Source organism: Oncorhynchus keta, chromosome 20, assembly GCF_023373465.1.
Source record: "Oncorhynchus keta strain PuntledgeMale-10-30-2019 chromosome 20, Oket_V2, whole genome shotgun sequence".
Taxonomy (NCBI): Eukaryota; Metazoa; Chordata; class Actinopteri; order Salmoniformes; family Salmonidae; genus Oncorhynchus; species Oncorhynchus keta.
The window spans coordinates 6,047,886-6,068,761 of record NC_068440.1 but is presented as its reverse complement, the minus strand read 5'-3'; positions in this window follow the sequence as shown (position 1 = coordinate 6,068,761).

Below are 20,876 nucleotides of genomic sequence, written 5' to 3'. Positions count from 1 at the left end.
GCCCAGGGGCCAAGCTTCCTGCCATCCAGGACCTCTATACCAGGCGGTGTCAGAGGAAGGCCCCAAAAAATTGTCAAAGACTCCAGTCACCCAAGTCATAGACTGATCTCTCTACTACCGCATGGCAAGCAGCACCCGAGTGCCAAGTCTAGGACCAAAAAGCTCCTTAACAGCTTCTACCCCCAGGCCATAAGACTGCTGAACAAGTGAAATAATCAAATGGCCACCCAGACAATTTACATTGTTTTTACACAGATACTCTGTGTTAATTATCTATGCATAGCCACTTTACAAATGACCTTGTTAACCTGTACTCCCACACATTGACTCGGTACTGGTAACCCCTGCATATAGCCTTGTTATTGTTATGTACTTTTATTGTGTTACCTATTCATTTATTTGATTAGTTTTACATGAGTTTATTTAGTAAATATTTCTATGAACTCTGTTTCTTGAACTGTATTGCTGGCTAATGGCTTGTAAGTAAGCATATCACGGTATTCGGTGCATGTTGCATTCGGTGAATGTGAAAAATAAAATTAGATTTGTACATCTGGCTGAGTTAGGTAGGAGGTAGAGTGAGCTGTCCAGGTAAAAAAAACATGCAACATCAACAGCTCGCTGCTTGTCTAGCTGGTGGGCTGAGGTGGGCGGAAGTGGAGGTTCTGTGGCTGGAAGAACAAAAGGATGGGGCCAGAGAAACAGCTGCAGAAAGCTGCTGTATAGCCTGATGGTAATGAGATGTTGGAACACATTTCTTTTCTTGACGCCTATGGAATTTCCTCACTCAATTAATAGTAAAACTCCCATCCTTCTAAACCTCCTTCATTTTGTGATGATAATATGGGTACTTCTTGCTCTGAGGGCTCTGAGTTCCCATGTGGACTCCCGGAGAGCTCTGATAGAGGTGAGAGGTCTCTAACTCATTCTTTCATTGTTTACTGCTTATGTTTGCATACAGGTTCGTCTCTAGAGACTCCTATGTCAGTATAGACCTGGTAGACAGAGACAGGTGAAATGGTTTCTGACACAGGGGTCAGTGTGTGTGTTTTGTGGAAATGTACCTAATGTAGCCTGACAGAGACTGATAGCCTCAGTGCTATCTTCCATGTTGTACACTCTCCTTTTCACCCGGAATAAAGTGTGGTCCAAAGGTAAGAGAGAAATACAAGACTTGGAGCCAGAAAACATGGAGGGGAAGGAAACCCAGGAAAATAATACAATATCTTCTGGCCATTCTGCTGCCCTAGGCAAGACAAAAAATACTCCTGCCCCCACTAGAATAGTCCCACTAAGAAACATTTGAAAAGACATTTAAAATACTTATTTTTCCAGGCTTTTAAAGCTAGGTTTAATTTAGGGTCTGAATGAAAGGTGAAAATACGTATTTTCCGGACATTGAAAATACGTATTTTTCAGGGGTTGAAAATCAGGTTAATTTTTGGTTCTTTATGATAGTTGAAAATACATTTTTAGACAACAATGTTTGGACCAAATCAAGGCTGGTCCAGACCGGGCACAATCTGAACTAAACATAGATGTCTGCACCAAAGAAATCTGTCCAGAAGGCGTCAGCGTCTATCCGTGCGTACTGACGTATAGCCTACAGTGTCACCTGAAATGTCATTTTAGGAAGGCCCTTTTATGTGGAAGGCCTACCATTTGTAAAACACCAAAAAAATAAGGACCCCGAAAAGTTGTTCAAAAATGACATTGGCGGTGTAACCTACCATGTCAGCCAGCAATGACATTTTATGAATGCCCATCCATCTGGTAGGATGTGCATTCACCATTTGTAGAACTGGGTATTGCGACTAATCAATTTGGCTACTTCAGCTCTGAATGCCACCTACCGGAGGACCTATCCTGATTCTATTTGCAATGCATTTACACCGCAGAAAATGCAGAAAGAAGTCAATTTAGCCCAGGGTGTGAAACTCCTGGACATTCACAGTTTAGATGCTTTCATCCAGAGAGACTGACAATCGTGAGTTGGGATACATTTTTCGTTGTACTGGTCCCCTGTGGGATTCGAAACCACAACCCTGGCATTGCAAGCACCAACTGAGCCACACAGGACCTGCTAATCCATTATAACAATCATCTTTGTAAACAGGGCCAGAACAATGAGAGTATTTGCAGTGTGTCTGCCATGGGAAAAGGATCCCACTCATCTTTTACTCCAAAGCTCACTTAACACCCTGTAAACCCTATAAATCACACACACGGAGAGATTAGACCCCTCGGGAGACGTTCGCCCCTTGTAGGAAGGCTCCAGCTAAAACCGCCCTATTCTACCACATCGCCAGAGGTTATTTACATGAAGGGCAAAGACTCTAGTAAATTGGCCTGGAGGAGTCTTTGCCCTGGAGGAGGGGCAGAGTGACATTCACCCAAATAGTTGAAGGACAAAAACCTTTGAAAGGGAACAAAGATAAGCCTAGTGGGTCATGATATTGTACAAGGTGGCCACGGCAGAGCCTCCTAAAAATACCTGGCCTCGCAAGCCGCCTGATCTCACGAGCTTACAGGAATGTCCATGTAAGCTTGGATATCAGTCTGGTAATTATGAGGCTAATGGATACCTGTGTCAAAACCAAATGCTCAGTATTGACAGTGTTGGAAATAATAATTAGAAGGCCAGAGATGACAGAAAAAGAGAGAGACCGTGCCTCCCGAGTGGCGCAGTGGTCTAAGGCACTGCATTGCAGAACTTGAGGTGTCACTACAGACCCAGGTTTGAAAAGTAAAGTGACATTTCTATTGTCTTCATTATTGTTCACAAAGTGAATTGCACACTTCAATTCCAGATTACCTTCATCGAGACATGTTGACGACTCCCTGTGCCAGCACCATGGAGAGCATGCAAAAAGAGCCACGACATGAGTCTCTCCATCCATCACACCCTGAGACCACACTGAGGTAGGCCGCTGTCATGCGATTTGATGCTCATTTCATTTTTAGTTCTTTCTCTGCAAGAAAGACATCTCTGCCCAAACAAACAAGGTAATTTCGCATCACCCCAATTTGATATTTGTGGTTTAGTTGGTCCTACTGTAAATTGCTGGGGGAAATTATTTTGACGCGTCATGTGTTATTGTGTTGGATCAGGGCTATGTATTGCAATGCAATCTTGTGAATAACATGTTTATTCTTCGCAAACAGACACCTGCGCACTGAAATAATTTGTGACAGTCTTTTCTTAGAAAGGAACTGCTGGGTTTTCCTTGAAACAGGAAAACTCTGTGGTGGTCCAAAATGAGAAACCAACATGAACTGAAATGTTTATTTTATTGAATACAATGACTGCTACCAAGGGAGCTACCAAGTTGCTGTTGGTAAGCAGCATGTCATTTATAGCTACATTGTTAAGTAATGCTGCTGTAAAACGTGACTAGACTTGTTTCAAACCTGTAACATGAGTGTTCTGCTGAGACTAGGCTACAAGAGCAATGACTATACTGACGGGTGAAATGTGGGTCCTTTTCCTTCCAGACACGAAGCCCAAAGAAGCAATGAAGCTTATATTTCTTTCTTCTATAGTATGTCAGACTATTTAATCAATTTGATCTCAAAGTGGATTATTCTGTGTTGCAGCTCCCTCTGTAGAGTAGAGACTTTTAATAAAAAAAGAGAATAAAGGAAGATAGTGCCATGCGAATGACTGGAACTTTTGGAGTCTTTCTGTTGAGGGTACATATATATATATATATAAAGCAGTTTTTGTCTGGTTGGGGTTAGAGTAAATAAAGCTTTTATTGCTTTGATTCCTCAGAAGATAGGGTAAGCCGTGTAATATGGTGTAATATAGAGTCTCAGGGGACTGGAGCGTACTGGAGGAAGGGAGCAAGGTGAGGAAAATCAAAGGGACTTTTTCACAATCTACACCAATTGGGACACACCTGACATGGAGTTTCTTATTACATGAGTTGCGCCACTGGTTGACGTATGATAGGCTATGATATTGGCTCTATACAACTACGTGATGCAATTGAATGCAAAAACAGTTACCTTAAAGAAAGAGTAAACAAGCTTTGTATAGTAATGTGGTCAGTAATGTGTGGTAGTACAGTTAGTAGTACACAGTCGCTCAGCACCACGATGGAGGAACAGAAGAGGTGGAGATGTTCTGGCCTAGCGCCTAAATCGCTGCCCTTCACCTGTCGATTGGACCACTCCTTGCTCCAGTTTCCCTGGTGCAGGAGGAACAACAGCCTTGCAGATGGTGAGAGAGATAGGGGTGCTCCTGGGAGGCCAGCAAGGCTGTTTGGTCGGCATAAGCCTCAGTCCACATTTCCAAACGTTATAGCCTTATTCTAAAATGGATAAATCTTCATGTATCTAACTTTTTGCCAATTTATAAAAACAAAAAAAAACAGAAATACCTCATTTACATAAGTATTTAGACCCTTCGATATGAGACTCGAAATTGAGCTCAGGTGCATCCTGTTTCCATTGCTCATTCTTGAGATGTTTCTACAACTTGGAGTCCACCTGTGGTAAATTCAATTGATTGGACATAACATGGAAAGGCACACACCTGTCTATATAAGGTTCCACAGTTGACAGTGCATGTCAGAGCACATATCAAGCCACGAGGTCGAAGGAATTGTCAGTTTAGCACTGAGATAGGTTTGTGTCGATGCGCAGATCCGGTGAAGGGTGTCTGCAGCATTGAAGGTCCCCAAGAACACTGTGGCCTCCATCATTCTTAAATGGAATAAGTTTGGAACCACCAAGACTCTTCTTAGAGCTGGCTGCTGGCCAAACTGAGCAACAGAGCTCCAGAGTTCCTCCAGAAAGAAAACAATCTCTGTAGCACTCCACCAATCAGGCCTTTATGGTAGAGTGGCCAGACAGAAGCCACCCCTCAGTAACAGGCACATGACAGCCCACTTGGAGTTTGCCAAAAGGCACCTAAAGGACTCTCGGACCATGAGAAACAAGATTCTCTGGTCTGATGAAACCAAGATTGAACTCTTTGGCCTGAATGCCAAGCATCACATCTAGAGGAAACCTGGCACCATCCCTACGGTGAAGCATGATGGTGGCAGCATCATGCTGTGGGGATGTTTTTCAATGGCAGGGACAGGGAGACTAGTCAGGATCAAGGGAAAGATGAACGGCGCAATGCACAGAGAGATCCTTGATGAAAACCTGCTCCAGAGCACTCAGGACCTCAGACTGGGGCGGAGGTTCACCTTCCAACAGAGCAACAACCCTAAGGACACAGCCAAGACAATGCAGGGGTTGCTATGGGACAAGTCTCTGAATGTCCTTGAGTGGCCCAGCCAGAACCCAGACATGGACCCGATCTAACATCTCTGGAGAGACTTGAAAATAGCTGTGCAGATGAGACTTGAGAGACTTGAGAGAGAGATCCAGACCTGGCAGAGCTTGAGAGGATGTGCCCAGCCAGAAAGACATGGGATCTAACAGAAGACTGGAGAGACACCCCAAAACAGGTGTGCCAAGCTTGTAGCGTCATACCCAAGAAGAGTTGAGTCTGTAATCACTGCTAAAGGTTCTTCTACAAAGTATTGAGTAAAGGGTCTGAATACTGTAAATGAGAGAATTCTATTTTTGCAAAATAAAAATAAAAAACTGTTTTTGTTTTGTCTTTATGGGTTATTGTTTGTAGATTGATTAGGGGGGGAAATTATTTAATTTATTTTAGAATAAGGCTGTAACGTTACAAAATATGGAAAGAGTGAAGGGGTCTGAATACTTTCTGAATGCACTGTACGTACACTGTTGGGGTTGGTATTTGCTGGTTAGAGAATGTTGTGGGGGGTGCGGTCAGTGTGTTCATGCAAGGACGTATTTGAGAGCCATATCAGCCAAGCAACTGGGAATCACACAGCATCTATCTACACTGAGTATACAAAACATTCAAGACACCTGCTCTTTCCATGACTGACCAAGTGAATCCATGTGAAAGCTATGATCCCTTAATGATGTCACTTGCTAAATCACTTGTTAAATCCCCTTCAATCAATGTAGATGAATGGGAGAAAGGTTAAAGTATGATTTTTAAGCATTGAGACAATTAAGACATGGATTGTTTATGTGTGTGAATTAAGTGCAGGGTATGGTGGTAGGTGCCAGGCGCACCGGTTTGTGTCAAGAACTGCAACACTGCTGGGCTTTTCAGTTTCTCCTGTGTATCAAGAATGGTCTACCACCCAAAGGACATCCAGCCAACTGTAGGAAGCATTGGAGTCAACATGGGCCAGCATCACTGTGTAATACTTTTGACACCTTGTAGACAAATGGAGACTGTTCTGAGGGGAAGGGGGGGGGGCTTCTCTGTCCATTGTTGCACATATGAATTTCATGAATTCCGTCTGATGACTCACAATGGGAAATGCACTGGAACAGTCAGGGGCGGACTGGGACAAAAATTCAACACTGGCATCTTAGCCACACCTGCCCACATCATCGCGCTCCCTTACAGCGCACCACACACCAGTGGTACCTTAGTTGGGGAGGATGGCTCATAATAATGGCTGAAATGGAGCAAATGGAATTGGCAACAAACTCATATCATTCCACTTATTCTGCTCCAGCCATTACCATTAGCCCGTCTTCCCCAGCTAAGGTACCACCAACCTCCTGTGTTACACACACAGGAGTACTAATATAAACTACTATTTGAGAAGGTCCGGTCACATATTTCTTAGACGGAAAAGGTCTGGATGGATATTCCTTGCGGAGAGAAAGAAGTTCAGTTTTAAGGTTAATGTTCTACACATTTTGTCATGTGTGGTAGCAATTCTATAGGAAGAGAGACTGCAGATTCTTTCAAACAATAACTTTATTATAAGATTAGCAAAAATGGAGAAATCAACCAGCCACTCAACAGTGCATTGTTGAAAGCCCAACGAATATAGTTGGGTCTCAGCTTTTATAGAAAAGATACAACCTCTTTGGTCTACGTGGCAGTTAGCAGATGTTTGGAAACAGGGGTGGAACATGGTGTGCAAGGCAATTGGTTTGTCTGTGCAAATCAAGATGGCCAGAGGTTCAACCGTATAACTGTGTTTTGTCACAGTTCAAACTATAATATGCTCCTTCCTCTAAGTTTCCACCCAGCTGACTTCCTGCAGACAGTAAACCCACAGGATGTCTCACATGCTGCGGTCGCATCCAACCGGATCTTAGCTATATGCACAGTCTTGTGACTAGGTCACACAAAGACAAGTTTGTATCAGGTAAAAAAAAACACTAGCATATAACAAGTGACAATTCTCTGAATAGTTTAACATGGGATAGCATGTCATTTTCCCCGACACATTTCTTATGTGTGCTATGACACGTGATTGGAGGTCCTTGGGCATGTAACCTGGCCATGAAAACTGCAATATATAGATAGCTGGTTTGCTAACTTACCTATCTAGCTTACATGGCCAGCAGTTGATCAACTGGACATTTCTGACAGGTTAAAAACAGCTCTCTAGGGTCAGTCAGTGAATGAATGACATAACAAGAGGAAAACTGACCACAAACTACAATGAATACCTAAATATATATATACATTTTTTTTCGAGACCCACGGTCTATATTGATGCCGTTCTGGGTCCAGATCTGGACCGCTGTCCGCCAATTGAGTATTGCTGCAGTACATTATAGTACAGCATTTCTCAACTTTTACTGTAGCAGTGACCGGTGTAACATTGTCCTCCTCCTTTTTTAACCAGCTCTTTTTAACCAGACAAATACAACATGTAAAAGCACCACTGGAGACACAACTAACCACTATAACTGTGCCTATGTTGCCTCCCGGTTGTGCAGTGTCTCTCTGGTTTCTTCCTACCTCCACCGCATTCCCCTCTGAACTGTCTCTGCTAAGCCTAGCATAATTTCCAACAGCACTGGTACTAGAAGACCAGGGGACTGCACTGCCTGTCTGGACCCAGCAACATTCTAGTTGTGAATGAATAAACACGTTTATTAGATAGAGAGGAAAAAGTACTGACTGCTGCAGCAGCTGAGATGTCTGTGCTGCTAAGACTAGCATCGCTGGGACTAGAAGACCAGGGGACCACAATGCCTTTGCTGGACTCACCAACATCCTGGGGTAACACTTTATTTTAAGGGTTCATATTAAACCATTTAAAGGCATTTACAAACTGTTTTCTCACCATTCTTAACCATTCCTCCTACATTTGTACATGTTAGTAAGCTAGGTATTAACATTATACAGTATACAGTGACAGCACCATGTTATGGGTATGCTTGTCACTTGCAGAGACTGGGGAGTTTGTTAGGATCAAAATAAATATGAAAGGAGCAAAGCCCAGGTGAACAGTTAGGTTTTCCTCTGTCTCAGTCTTCTGAAAACCTTACCATGGGATAGGGTTTTAGATTACACAAATGTTAATGCAAAAGACAAACCAGAATGGCTTTCCTGAGTGGTCTAGTCTCAACCCTTTCTTAAATGTGCTTTAAAAAAATCAGAGATAAGGTTTAAATATTGCTGTCCACCAAATTGTTTGAGTAATTTAGTCAAAAACAATGGATATATGTTTCCATAAGAGTTGTCTAAAGTTGGTAGAGCTTCCACCAACTATTAACTCAGAGGGGTGGAGACTTATCCAATTATGATATTTCAGTAAAAAAAAAATGTCGGATCATTTTCGATAACTTTCTTTCACTTACAAAATGTGGAGGTGGGTGTGTAGATCTGTCTGAAAAAAAATCTAATTTAAGCCCTTTTTCAATTTCATTATAAAGCAGCAAAATGTGGGGAAAAAAGGGCTGTAGATTTTCCATAGGAACTGTAATACCTTATAACTACATGTTTCAAATCAGCGCATGTCATGTGTTGCCCCCTGCCCACTTAGATAAGTGTTTCAATATTAGGCTACATATAATTCAATAGAAGAAAACAGAGAGCGAAGGAGAGAGAGACTGACACTTCTTTCATATTTTGGCTGAATAATACAGCCAATGGCTGCATTAAGGAAGTGGAAGTTCCTCTCGCGCACCCTCTCTGTTTTATTCTATTGGATTCAATATAATACCTTCTTTGTCATAGAATGACGCCGGGATTAGTTTATATCGATAAGGATAGATTTTCAGCATTGTGCTTCAGCAATGTGCATATCTTTCTGTCAAGAAGTGACAGACCTTTCAGTGTATTAAATAGGCGGGACTACAAGCTGATTTGCTGGGCTGAAGAGACAGATTCAGGAGTAAAAAAAAATGTTTTTAACTATTGAAAAACACAGGAATGCTGGCCTTCTTGGTAGAGTTCCTCTGTCCAGTGTCTGTGTTATTTTCCCCATCTTAATCTTTTATTTTTATTGGCCAGTCTGAGATATGGCTTTTTCTTTGCAACTCTGCCTAGAAGGCCAGCATTCCGGAGTCACCTCTTCACTGTTGACGTTGAGAAAAGTGTTTTGCGGGTACTATTTAATGAAGCTGCCAGTTGAGGACTTCTGTTTCTCAAACTAGACACTCTAATGTACTTGTCCTCTTTCTCAGTTGTGCACCGGGGCCTCCTACTCCTCTTTCTATTCTGGTTAGAGCCAGTTTGTGCTTTTCTGTGAAGGGAGTAGTACACAGCGTTGTAAGAGATCTTCAGTTTCTTGCTATTGTTCAGAAATGATAGCCGCTGCAGCAGAGGACAGTGATGCAGTCGAGGTAGGAAGAAAACAGAGAAAGAAACTCATGCACATGGACACAAATCATGCAGGCTACTGCTGCCAGTTTGTGTGGATTTAGTTGAACATTTAGACACTAGGTTACTTGCAGTATAGACTAACAAGTCGTTAGATTGGCTTTTTAACACATAGGTAAGGCAATAGCAATCTACTAGACATTTATACAGTGCTTTTTACTAAACACAACACAAGTAATTATTTATTACAATAAAGGTCAATTCAGGGTCTGCCTTTTTCAATAGTTTTAACAATATTTATTCGCTCCTGATTCTCAGTCTCTTCAGCACAGCAACCGGGTTCATCAGCTTGTAGTAACGAGTGACTCTGGAGGCTGGAAAGTCCCTCTTTCTATTCTGGTTAGAGCCAGTTTGCCCTGTTCTGTGAAGGGATTAGTACACAGCGTTGTTCAAAATCTTCAGTTTCTTGGCAATTTCTCACATGGAATAGCCTTCATGTCTCAGAACAAGAATAGACTGGCGAGATTCAGAAGAAAGTTCTTTGTTTCTGGCCATTTTGAGCCTGTAATCGAACCCACAAATGCTGATGCTCCAGATACTCAGCTAGTCTAAAGAAGGACAGTTTTATTGCTTCTTTAATCAGAACAACAGTCTTCAGCTGTGCAAACATAATTGCAAAATGTTTTTCTAATGATCAATTAGCCTTTTAAAATGATAAACTTGGATTCGCTAACACAATGTGCAATTGGAACACAGGAGTGATGGTTGCTGATAAATGGGCCTCTGTATGCCTATGTAGATATCTCCCTGGAATATTGCATCATTTATGCAGCAGCATGCAAGACATTTTTGAACGCACCTTGTTGTGCTGTGCTCACTTGAACAGGAACAGGAACAGGAAGGCTGCACGGCGGTCCTTCGTGGGCAAATTTTGTAATCAAAGTCTGGCATTTATGCTGCTTTCAAGACAACTGGGAACTCTGAAAAAAACAAGGTTGTATCATGATGACGTCTATGAAATAACACATATGTAATCACGTAGTAATCAAAAAAGTGTTAAACAAATCAAAATATATTTTGTATTTGAGATTCTTCAAAGTAGCCACCCTTTGCCTTGATGACAGCTTTGCACACTCTTGACATTCTCTTAACCAGCTTCATGAGGTAGTGACCTGGAATGCATTTCAATTAACAGGTGTCCCTTGTTAAAAGTTCATTTGTGGAATTTCTTTCCTTCTTAACGCATTTGTGCCGATCAGTTATGTTGAGACAAGGTAGGGGTGGTAAACAAGAACATTGCACTATTTGGTAAAGACCCAAGTCCATATTATGGCAATAACAGCTCAAATAAGCAATTAGAAGGTCAGTCAATCCGGAAAATGTAAAAAACGTTATAAGTTTCTTGAAGTGCAGTCGCAAAAGCCATCAAGTGCTATGATGAAACTGGTTCTCATGAGGAACGCCACAAGAAAGGAAGACCCAGAGTTACCTCTGCTTCAGAGGATAAGTTCATTAGAGTTACAAGCTTCAGAAATTGCAACATAAATAAATGCTTCACAGAGCTCAAGTAACAGACACATCTCAACATCAACTGTTCAGAGACTGCGTGAATCAGGCATTCATGGTCACATTTATGCAAAGAAACCTCTACTATTGAATTTTTTAATTATTTCACTTTTATTTAACCAGGTAGGCCAGTTGAGAACAAGTTCTCATTTACAACTGCGACCTGGCCAAGATAAAGCAAAGCAGTGTGACAAAAACAACAAAACAGATTTACACATGGGATAAGCAAACGCACAGTCAAAGACACAATAGAAAATCTATGTACAGCGTGAACAAATGTAGTAAGGTTAGGAAGGTAAGGCAATAAATAGGCCATAGTGGCGAAATAATTACAATTTAGCATTAACCCTGGAGTGATGGATGTGCAGATCATGTTGTGCAAGTAGAGATACTGGGGTGTAAAAGAGCAAAAATAAATAAATAACAATATGGGGATGAGGTAGTTGGGTGTGTGCTATTTACAGATGGGCTGTGTACAGGTACAGTGATTGGTAAGCTGCTCTGTTAGCTGATGCTTAAAGTTAGTGAGGGAGATAAGCCTCCAGCTTCAGTGATTTTTGCAATTAGTTCCGGTCATTGGCAGCAGAGAACTGGAAGGAAAGGCGGCCAAAGGAGGTGTTGGCTTTGGGGATGACAAGTGAAATATACCTGCTGGAGCGCATGCTATGGGTGGGTGTTGCTACGGAGACCAGTGAGCTGAGATAAGGCGGGGCTTTACCTAGCAAAGACTTATAAATGACCTGGAACTGTTTGGCCATAATGACCATTGTTATGTTTGTAGGAAAAAGGGGGCGCCTTGCAAGCCGAAGAACACCATCCCGACCGCGAAGCACGCAGGTGGCAGCATCATGTTGTGGGAGTGCTTTTCTGCAGGAGGGACTGGTGCACTTCACAAAATAGATGGCATCATGAGGAAGTAAAATTATGTGGATATATTGAAGACAACATCTCAAGACATCAGTCAAGAAGTTAAAGCTTGGTCGCAAATGGGTCTTCCAAATGGACAATGACCCCAAGCATACTTCCAAAGTTGTGGAAAAATGGCTTAAGGACAAAAAAGTCAAGGTATTGGAGTGGCCATCACAAAGCCCCGACCTCAATCCTATAGGAAATGTGTGGGCAGAACTGAAAAAGCGTGTACGAGCAAGGAGGCTTACAAACCTGACTCCGTTACACCAGCTCCGTCAGGAGGAATGGGCCAAAATTCACCCAACTTATTGTGGGTAGCTTGCGGAAGGCTATCCGAAACGTTTGACCCAAGTTAAGCAGCTTTAGCCTTTAGCTCAGTGCGGATGCTGCCTGTAATCCATGGCTTCTGGTTGGGGTACGTACGTACGGTCACTGTGTGGACGATGTCATCGATGCACTTATTGATGAAGCCAATGACTGATGTGGTGTACTCCACAATGCCATCGGACGAATCCCAGCACATATTCCAGTCTGTGCTAGCAAAACAGTCCCGTATCTTAGCATCTGCTTCATCTGACCACTGTTTTTATTGATCTAGTCACTGGTCCTTCCTGCTTAAATTTTTGCTTGTAAGTAGGAATCAGGTGGATAGAAATGTGGTCAGATTTGCCAAATGGAGAGTGAAAGAGAGCGTTGTATGTGTCTATGTGTGTGGAGTATAGGTGGTCCAGAGTTATTTTTCCTCTGCTTGAACATTTAACATGCTGATAGAAATTTGGTAAAACGGATTTAAGTTTCCCTGCATGAAAGTCCCAGGCTACTAGGAGTGCTGCATCTGGGTGAGCATTTTCTTGTTTGCTTATAGCAGAAAACAGCTCATTCAATGCTGTCTTAGTGCCAGCCGCTGACTGTGGTGGTATGTAAAACAGCTACAAAGAATACAGATGAAACTATCTCGGTAGGAAGTGTGGTCTACAGTTTATTATGAGAAACTCTACCTCAGGCAAGCAATAGCTCGAGACTTCCTCGATATCGTGCACCAGCTGTTGCTTACAAAAATACATAGACTGCAGCCCCTTGTCTTACCAGACACTGTTCTATCCTGCCGGTACATCGTATAACCAGCCAGCTGTATGTTGATGTTGTCGCTGTTCAGCCATGACTCCATGAAGCATAAGATGTTACAGTTTTGAATGTCCCGTTGGTAGTTTAATCTTCTGCTTAACTCGTTGATTTTATTGTCCAAAGTTTGCACGATTGCTAGCAGGGAGTGGGGGTTTTATTTGATCGCCTGCAAATTCTCAGAAGGCAGCCGGACTTTCGGCCCATCTTTCTCCGCCTCCTCTTCACGCAGATCGGGGTATGTTCCCGAGGAAGCAGCGTATCCTTCGCGTCGGGCTCGTCAGAGTCGTGAAAGGAAAAAGATGATTCTGCTAGTTCGTGGTGCAAACAAAAAAACACAATTGGGTGGGGGCACGTAAAACATCTGCCATCTTCTCCGGGCACCCATGGCAGTATACCACTGCTATCAATCATGTGAAAAGGATGCAGTTGTATTGGAAGAAATATGCAACACATGATGTATAGTTGTTTTCTGGGGGAGTGGTTAGGCAGCAAATGGGTGAAGACGGAGCCACTCAAAAACACTTTTCACGTCTTCTGGCTGACCAAGTAGGCAGAGAGGTCTCAAGGTTGACAGCTCTCTGATGCATGACAGTGAAACAGGATTTCCGTTGGCGTTCCGTACAGCGAGGACAACACTTCTATACACTCAGTTCTGTTCTGGTGTTTTTTTTTAGAGACAGCCCCGCTGGACTTGTCAGCAGCCACCTGTGTGTGTGTTTGTGTGTGGATGAGTGGGAGTCGAGTTCTGTTGTTTACCACATTCTGTTCTGACCCTCTCTCTCCCATGCAGCATTCAATCAACTACGATATTCAGTTGAAACCCTTAGCTAATGTATTATTTCAGTCCAAGGGGTAAGGTTTCTTGACTAAGCACAGTCAATTGTCAGACACTGTATTTTCACAATATACATAGAGATTACTTTGGTCTGGATAATAGACACTTTAATTTACATACAGCTAGCTGCCTTTGAAAGCAGTGCTACAGTTTTGTAGTTCTAAATCCTATATCAGTATATTCGTCTACTGAGACCCATCTACTGCAGTGAAGCCAGGAGAGACAGATGTGTGTCAGATGATCCAAAGCACAGATAAGGTCTATAATCACCTCCCTGTAGGACATTAAGAAGATATTGTCACAGCGCCAAGATGATCATAGTTGACACTGCAGAGATAGTGTGGAGTGGCATGGAGTGTAGAAAGATAAAGGGTGCCAAGGTGCGCATTCATCCACATTCATCCTCCGCTCTTTAGTTTATACAGTGTATTCAGAGAATGTACAGGAAAGTTAACACACACTCATGCATAGCCTATAATCATGTCCTATTGAATAGTCTACACACAAAGACCAGTCCGTGTAGCCGACTGTCATTTCTATGGACCTGTCGTCCAGACTCAGAATCAAGAGGCTCCCAATATACTTTCCTCAACCTTTTTCAATTGCTAATTGTACTGCATACATTTACAGAACCATACTTACTCAGTTACTATCTGATAGGCAGTATATTGTAAACTACACTGAGTGGACAAAACATAAGGAATACCTGCTCTTTCCATGACGTAGACTGAACAGAATCCAGGTGAAAGCTATGATCCTTTAGTGATGTCACTTATTAAATCCACTTCAAATCAGTGTAGATGTAGGTTAAAGAAGACAGGTGAAATAAGGATTTTTAAGGCAAAAGACAAACTATTTAAAGTGCCTTTGAACGGGATATGGTAGTAGGTGCCAGGCGCACCGATTTGAGTGTGTCAAGAACTACAAGGCTGCTTTGTTTTTTTCATGCTCAACAGTTTGCCGTGTGAATCAAGAATGGTCCCCACCACCCAAAGTACATCCAGCCAACTTGACGCAACTGAGGAAACCATTGGAGTCAATATGGAGCCAGCATACCTCTGGAATGCTTTCGACACCTTTGGAGTCCATGCCCAGACAAATTGAGACTGTTTTGCGGGCAAATGGGGGTGAAACTCAATATTAGGAAGGTGTTCCTAATGTTTTGTACACTCAGTGTATAACTAGTGAAAAGAAAGCAGTCGGTCTTCAATGAGAGTATACGAAGGTCCACGCTCAAAGTCTGCTGTTCAATGGACGACAGAAACCCTGTCTCTTGTCTCCACTCTCCTAATGAATTGGTTTTACCCTGTTTGGGAGCAAATTACCCTTCCCTCCCTTCCTAATTTTTCAATTTGCTATGTCATTTATATTTAATTGAGGATCGCATTGGGCCATATTAGTCCCACAAATAGGATGATATACTTTATTGAAGTGCAGCTTAATAAAGAGGAACTCGTAACCCAAACATCAATTGTGGCCCTTGGAGGGAGACTAGGGCTCTCTGGTAGATTGGGGGTATTGTATAAGAGGCTCTAATTATTTATTGGAGGGCAATCCTGGTTGCGGCTCCACTACCTAGTCCCACAAATAGCATGATATACTTTATTGAAGTGCAGCTTCATAAAGAGGCCCTCGTAAACAAAACCTCACGTGTGGCCCTTGGATGAGACTAGGGCTCTCTGGCAGATTGGAGGTATCGTATAAGAGGCTCTAATTATTTATTGGAGGGCAATCCTGGTTGCTGCTCCACATATATTATATGGACAATCTTGTTTCAATGTGTTGTAATGGGAAAAAAAAGAGTGTTGTGTCACTCTGCTAGTGTTTGCAACTCATATTCTTTAACCAAATAGGAAAAGCTTGTTTTCACCTGCCGAGACCTGGGCCTGCATAGGAATGTAAAGGTATTAGTGTTTTTAAACATCAGAGCACCTTGCAGGAAGGTGGCTTTTCTTTTTGTTTGGGGAAGTGTAACTTTGTTCCCTTTAAAAACAGCAGCAGGCATGGCATAAACGTATTCTGTTGTGTGCATAAAGACAAACCCTGCCCCGATATTCAAGCATATGGGGCCACATTCAAAAGCTTTAAAAGTTGGCAAAAAGATGTGTAAAATACAGTTGGCTCACAAAGTCTGTTAAACTTTCGTTTTCGTTGTCTGCTTTTTCCTTTGGATACCTGAGCTAGCTATATACACTCAGCACGATAGAACTTCACAAATCACTGTGAAATCACCAAAGCCTTAACCTCCTGTCTCTGGGTGGAGTGGCTGGTTATTTGCAGGGCTGATTTCAAATGACTTTTTGGCAGCAGATCTTCCCTTCAGCCTGTCGACAGGATTCCTTAGGGACAGAGGGGCCACACATCAAAACGCCATTAGGCCCCCGCCAGACGAGCGTGTGCCCAGACTGTCAAATTTGGGCCGAGCCACAGTCACCCTACCACCCTCTACCATCTCCATGTGTCTTTTGCCCTTTTCGTCACCCCAACTCAACCGTTAGATGCAAAACTACACAACATGAAAAGGAAATGTTTCTTTCCTTGTCTTACAAAACACCTTGGTAGACCAAACAATTAAACACCACCTGGGCCGTGACCCTAGCCCCAGGTGAACTGAGGGAGAGACACAGTGGTGTTAGACGGGGAGTCTGTGAATAAATCGATTAGGGAGCCTTTGACGGATGGTGTTTGTAGGGGCGCACGACACACCAGATAATTAATTTGGCTTGGTGGAAAAGCCGTGCCAGGACCATTCGTCTCGGCACAAATTTTGGCAATTTCCCGGGTCAAGGGGCTCAATTAAGGAGTGTTCCCAACAGTTTGGGGGGAATAAGGTGTGTTGAGGAATACGCAGCGCTAACGTATCAGATGTATGCATTAACGATGAAAGATTTAAGGAAAGACAGAGGTAAATAAAGGAATAGCTGAAGGTGTATAAGCTCTGATCACACCAGGTGGAGGTGTCACATGGAGGTTTCTGAATCCCCTGTCTGATGAGTTCCACCCCGTCGTAATCCCCACCCTCTGATTCAGTGTCTCTCTAGATGATTTATGTGGCAGGGTCACTGTATGACCTCTAAACCCGCCCCATCCATACAGCACCTGTCACCAAACCCAGCCATGTGTGCAAAATGGCAACTTTTCATCCTCCCTAAAAAAAATCAATGCAGTGGGAAAGTAGGAATGTGATAAGTAAAACAGGTGTGCGCTCTGAATTTGCTAACGAGGGAGCTGAACTGCACGCGCCACTGACCACAACATCTGTCACGCAGCTGAATTAGACTGGAACACAGTTTGCAGAGTGAGAGGAGATGATGGGAAGCTTCGATTGGATACAAATTAAATGGGGGGGAAACAGAACCCCTGGTACGCAGAGTGCAGGGGGCTGGTGACATTATAAGGGGGCACATGGGGGGGGTGCAGACCCATACCTGTCAGAGACCAGGATGGTACCGCTTCTGACCCCTATACCCTCCCATAAGAGATGCAAATGAGCTCATCAGCCTTAACGAGGCCTAATCGGAGGTGTTTGCTTGTCCCTGAAGGTCGGCGGGCAGTTTACAGAGCCAGCACTGGGACAGCTTGCCACTTCCTGTTGGCTAGGGTCAAAATCAAAGTTGATTGGTTGCGTACATATATTTGCAGATGTTATCGCAAGTGCAGCGAAATGCTTGTGTTTCTAGCTCCAACCGTGCAGTAGTAATACCTAGAAAACAATACGCACATAATTGAAAAGTAAAAATAAAGAAATGAAGAAATATCAGAATGAGCAATGTCATATATACAGTGTCTTCGGAAGTATTCAGACCCCTTGACTTTTTCCATATTTTGTTGTGTCACTGTCCAAGTGGAATTATGATTTTAGACATTTTTGCTAATTAATTCTAAATTAAAAGCTGAACATTTTTTTTGGCAAGCCTAAAATAGTTCAGGAGTGCTTAACAATTCATGGAAGTTGCATGGACTCACTGTGTGCAAAAAGTGTTGAACATGATTTTTTTATGACTACCTCTTCTTTGTAGCCCCCACACACAATTATCTGTAAGGTCCCTCAGTTGAGCATTGAATTTCAAACACAGATTCAACCATAAAGAGGTTAAGGAGGTTTTACAATGCTTCGCAAAGAAGGACACCTATTGGTATATGGTTAAAAAATGACATTGATTATCCTTTTGAGTTATACTGAACAAAAAAATAAACGCAACATGTAAAAAGTGTTGGTCCCATGTTTCACCAGCTGAAAGAAAATATCCCAGAATTTTTCCATACACACAAAAAGCTTATTTCTCTACAATTGTGACCACAAATTTGTTTACATCCCTGTTAGTGAGCATTTCTCCTTTGCCATGATAATCCATCCACCTGACAGGTGTGGCATATCAAGAATCTGATTAAACAGCATGATCATTACGCAGGTGCACCTTGTGCTGGGGACAATAAAAGGCCTCTAAAATGTGCAGTTTTGTCACACCAAACAATGCCACAGATGTCTAAAGTTGAAGGAGAATGCAATTGGCATGCTGATTGCAGGAATGTCCCCCAGAGCTGCTGCCAGAGTCGTGAATGTTAATTTATCTACCATAACGCCATTTTAGAGAATTTGGCAGTACGTCCAACTGGCCTCACAACCACAGACCACGAGTAACCATGCCAGCCCGGGATCTCCAAATTCTGCTTCTTCACCTGCGGGATCGTCTGAGACCAGCCAGCCGGGGAGTATTTCTGTCCGTAATAAAGCCCTTTTTGTAGGGGAAAACTCGTTCTGATCGGCTGCCCAGTCATGTGAAATCTTAAAATAGGGCCTAACAAATTATTTAGGCCCGGTGGTAGCCAGCTAGTAACAGTGACTAAGATTCAGGGCAGGGTACTGGGCAGAGGCCAGCTAGTGGTGCCTGTTTAACTGTCTGATGGCCTGGCAATAGAAGCTGTTTATCAGTCTCTCGGTCTCAGCATTGATGCACCTGTAGTCTCCTCCTTCTAGATGGTAGCGGGGTGAACAGGCTGTGGCTCGGGTGGCTGAGGTCCTCAATGATCTTCTTGGCCTTCCAATGACACGAGTGCTGTAGATGTCCTGGAGGGCAGGCAGTGTACTCCCGACGATGCGTTGGGCTGACCGCACCACCCTAGGGAGGTGCAATTGCCTGGTACAGCAATTGTGGACGGCGGTGATACAGCCTCACAGGATGCTCTCAATGACGCATCTGTATGTCTGTGAGGGTCTTAGGGGCCAAGACGAATTTCTTCAGCCTGCTGAGTTTGAAGAGACGTTGTTGTGCCTTCACCACACTATCTGTGTGAAGGGACCATTTCAGGTCATCAGTGATGTGCATACCGAGGAACTTGAAGCTTTTGACCCTGCCCTGTCGATGTGGAAGTGCTCTCTCTGCTGTCTCCTGTAGTCGACGATCAGCTCCTTTGTTTCGTTGAGGGACAGGTTATTTACCAGGCACCACTCCACCAGGGCTCTCACCTCCTCCCTGTAGGCCGTCTCATCATTATTTGTAATCAGGCTTACCACTGTTAATATATGCCATTTATCAGACGCTTTTATCCAAAGCGACTTACAGTCAGTCATGTGTGCATACATTCTACGTATGGGTGGTCCCGGGGATCGAACCCACTACCCTGGCGTTACAAGCGCCATGCTTTACCAACTGAGCTACAGAAGGACCGCTGTTGTCGTTGACAAACTTGATGATGGAGTTTGAAGCTGAAAGACCTTGAAATGTGTCCATTCCCAAAAGCAAAAAGATTTCAGGCTATGATAGATGGCACAATGGAGCAAGGCATCCATTTTCTGTGTGTGTGTTGTTTTGGGGGTGGGGGGGGTAGTACTTTGATAAGACTCTCAACAGTCATGGGTGAGGACTGTTCATAATTGTATTGGAAACCAGGGAAGTCTGGCTGACAGCAAAGGTTGCACAGTCAAGGATTGAGGATCCATATAGCTATTCCGTTGCAACATACCCACCTACTGGGTATTGAGGATAAGTGCATCCTATAAAAATAATGGAAGCCACATTACCCACAAAAGAAGTTCCATTAAAAAAGGAAATAACGTTGGCGTTAAAAACGTGCGAAATTGGCAGAATAATGGAATAAATACAATTTGATTTAAAACATATTGATACAAAAGTTCGGCATTGTAACAAAGTTGGTGTTTACGAGAAAAATAGTTTGTAGGTTTCATTTGTTTTACGAATATATTTCTAAAGAGTCGCCAACACAGTACAGTAGTTTGTCAAACACCACCTGTATTCCCAGCGCAAGTTACTCTCTTTCCTCATCCTCACGCCACTCTGTAAATGTCCTCCCTTCCCTCATTCATACTCCTCTTGCCGAACCTCCTCAATTTCTGCTAATCTCTCCCGCTACTTTTTTCTCTCACCTTTCCCTAGCTCGGTAGTCACCAACCGGTCGATCTTCAAGGCATTCCTAGTTGATCATCGAAATAAAGTCTTGCGCTTCTTTTACTGTTTATTTGTGTTGCGATGTTGAGAATGGGTGCCCATGATTCAGAAGCCCTGCGCACTGGTTGGCGAATCCGGAGATCTGTGGCTGAATAGTGTGCATATTGCGCTGGCCAATCCGATAGATCAAATCACCGGGGCTACGGCTTCGACGACCCCAGCCATACTAAAGTTTGATACACCAGTACGTGGTATTTCATAACTTTTAAAACCATGCCGAGAGAGACTGTCAAAGAATACAGCAAAGAGCTGCTGTTTTTATGAATGAGTTCATGTCTACGTTTATTCAGCACCGCCAACACTGTTTTTATTGAACACTATTACAAAACATAAAAACGCCAGTCTCCCT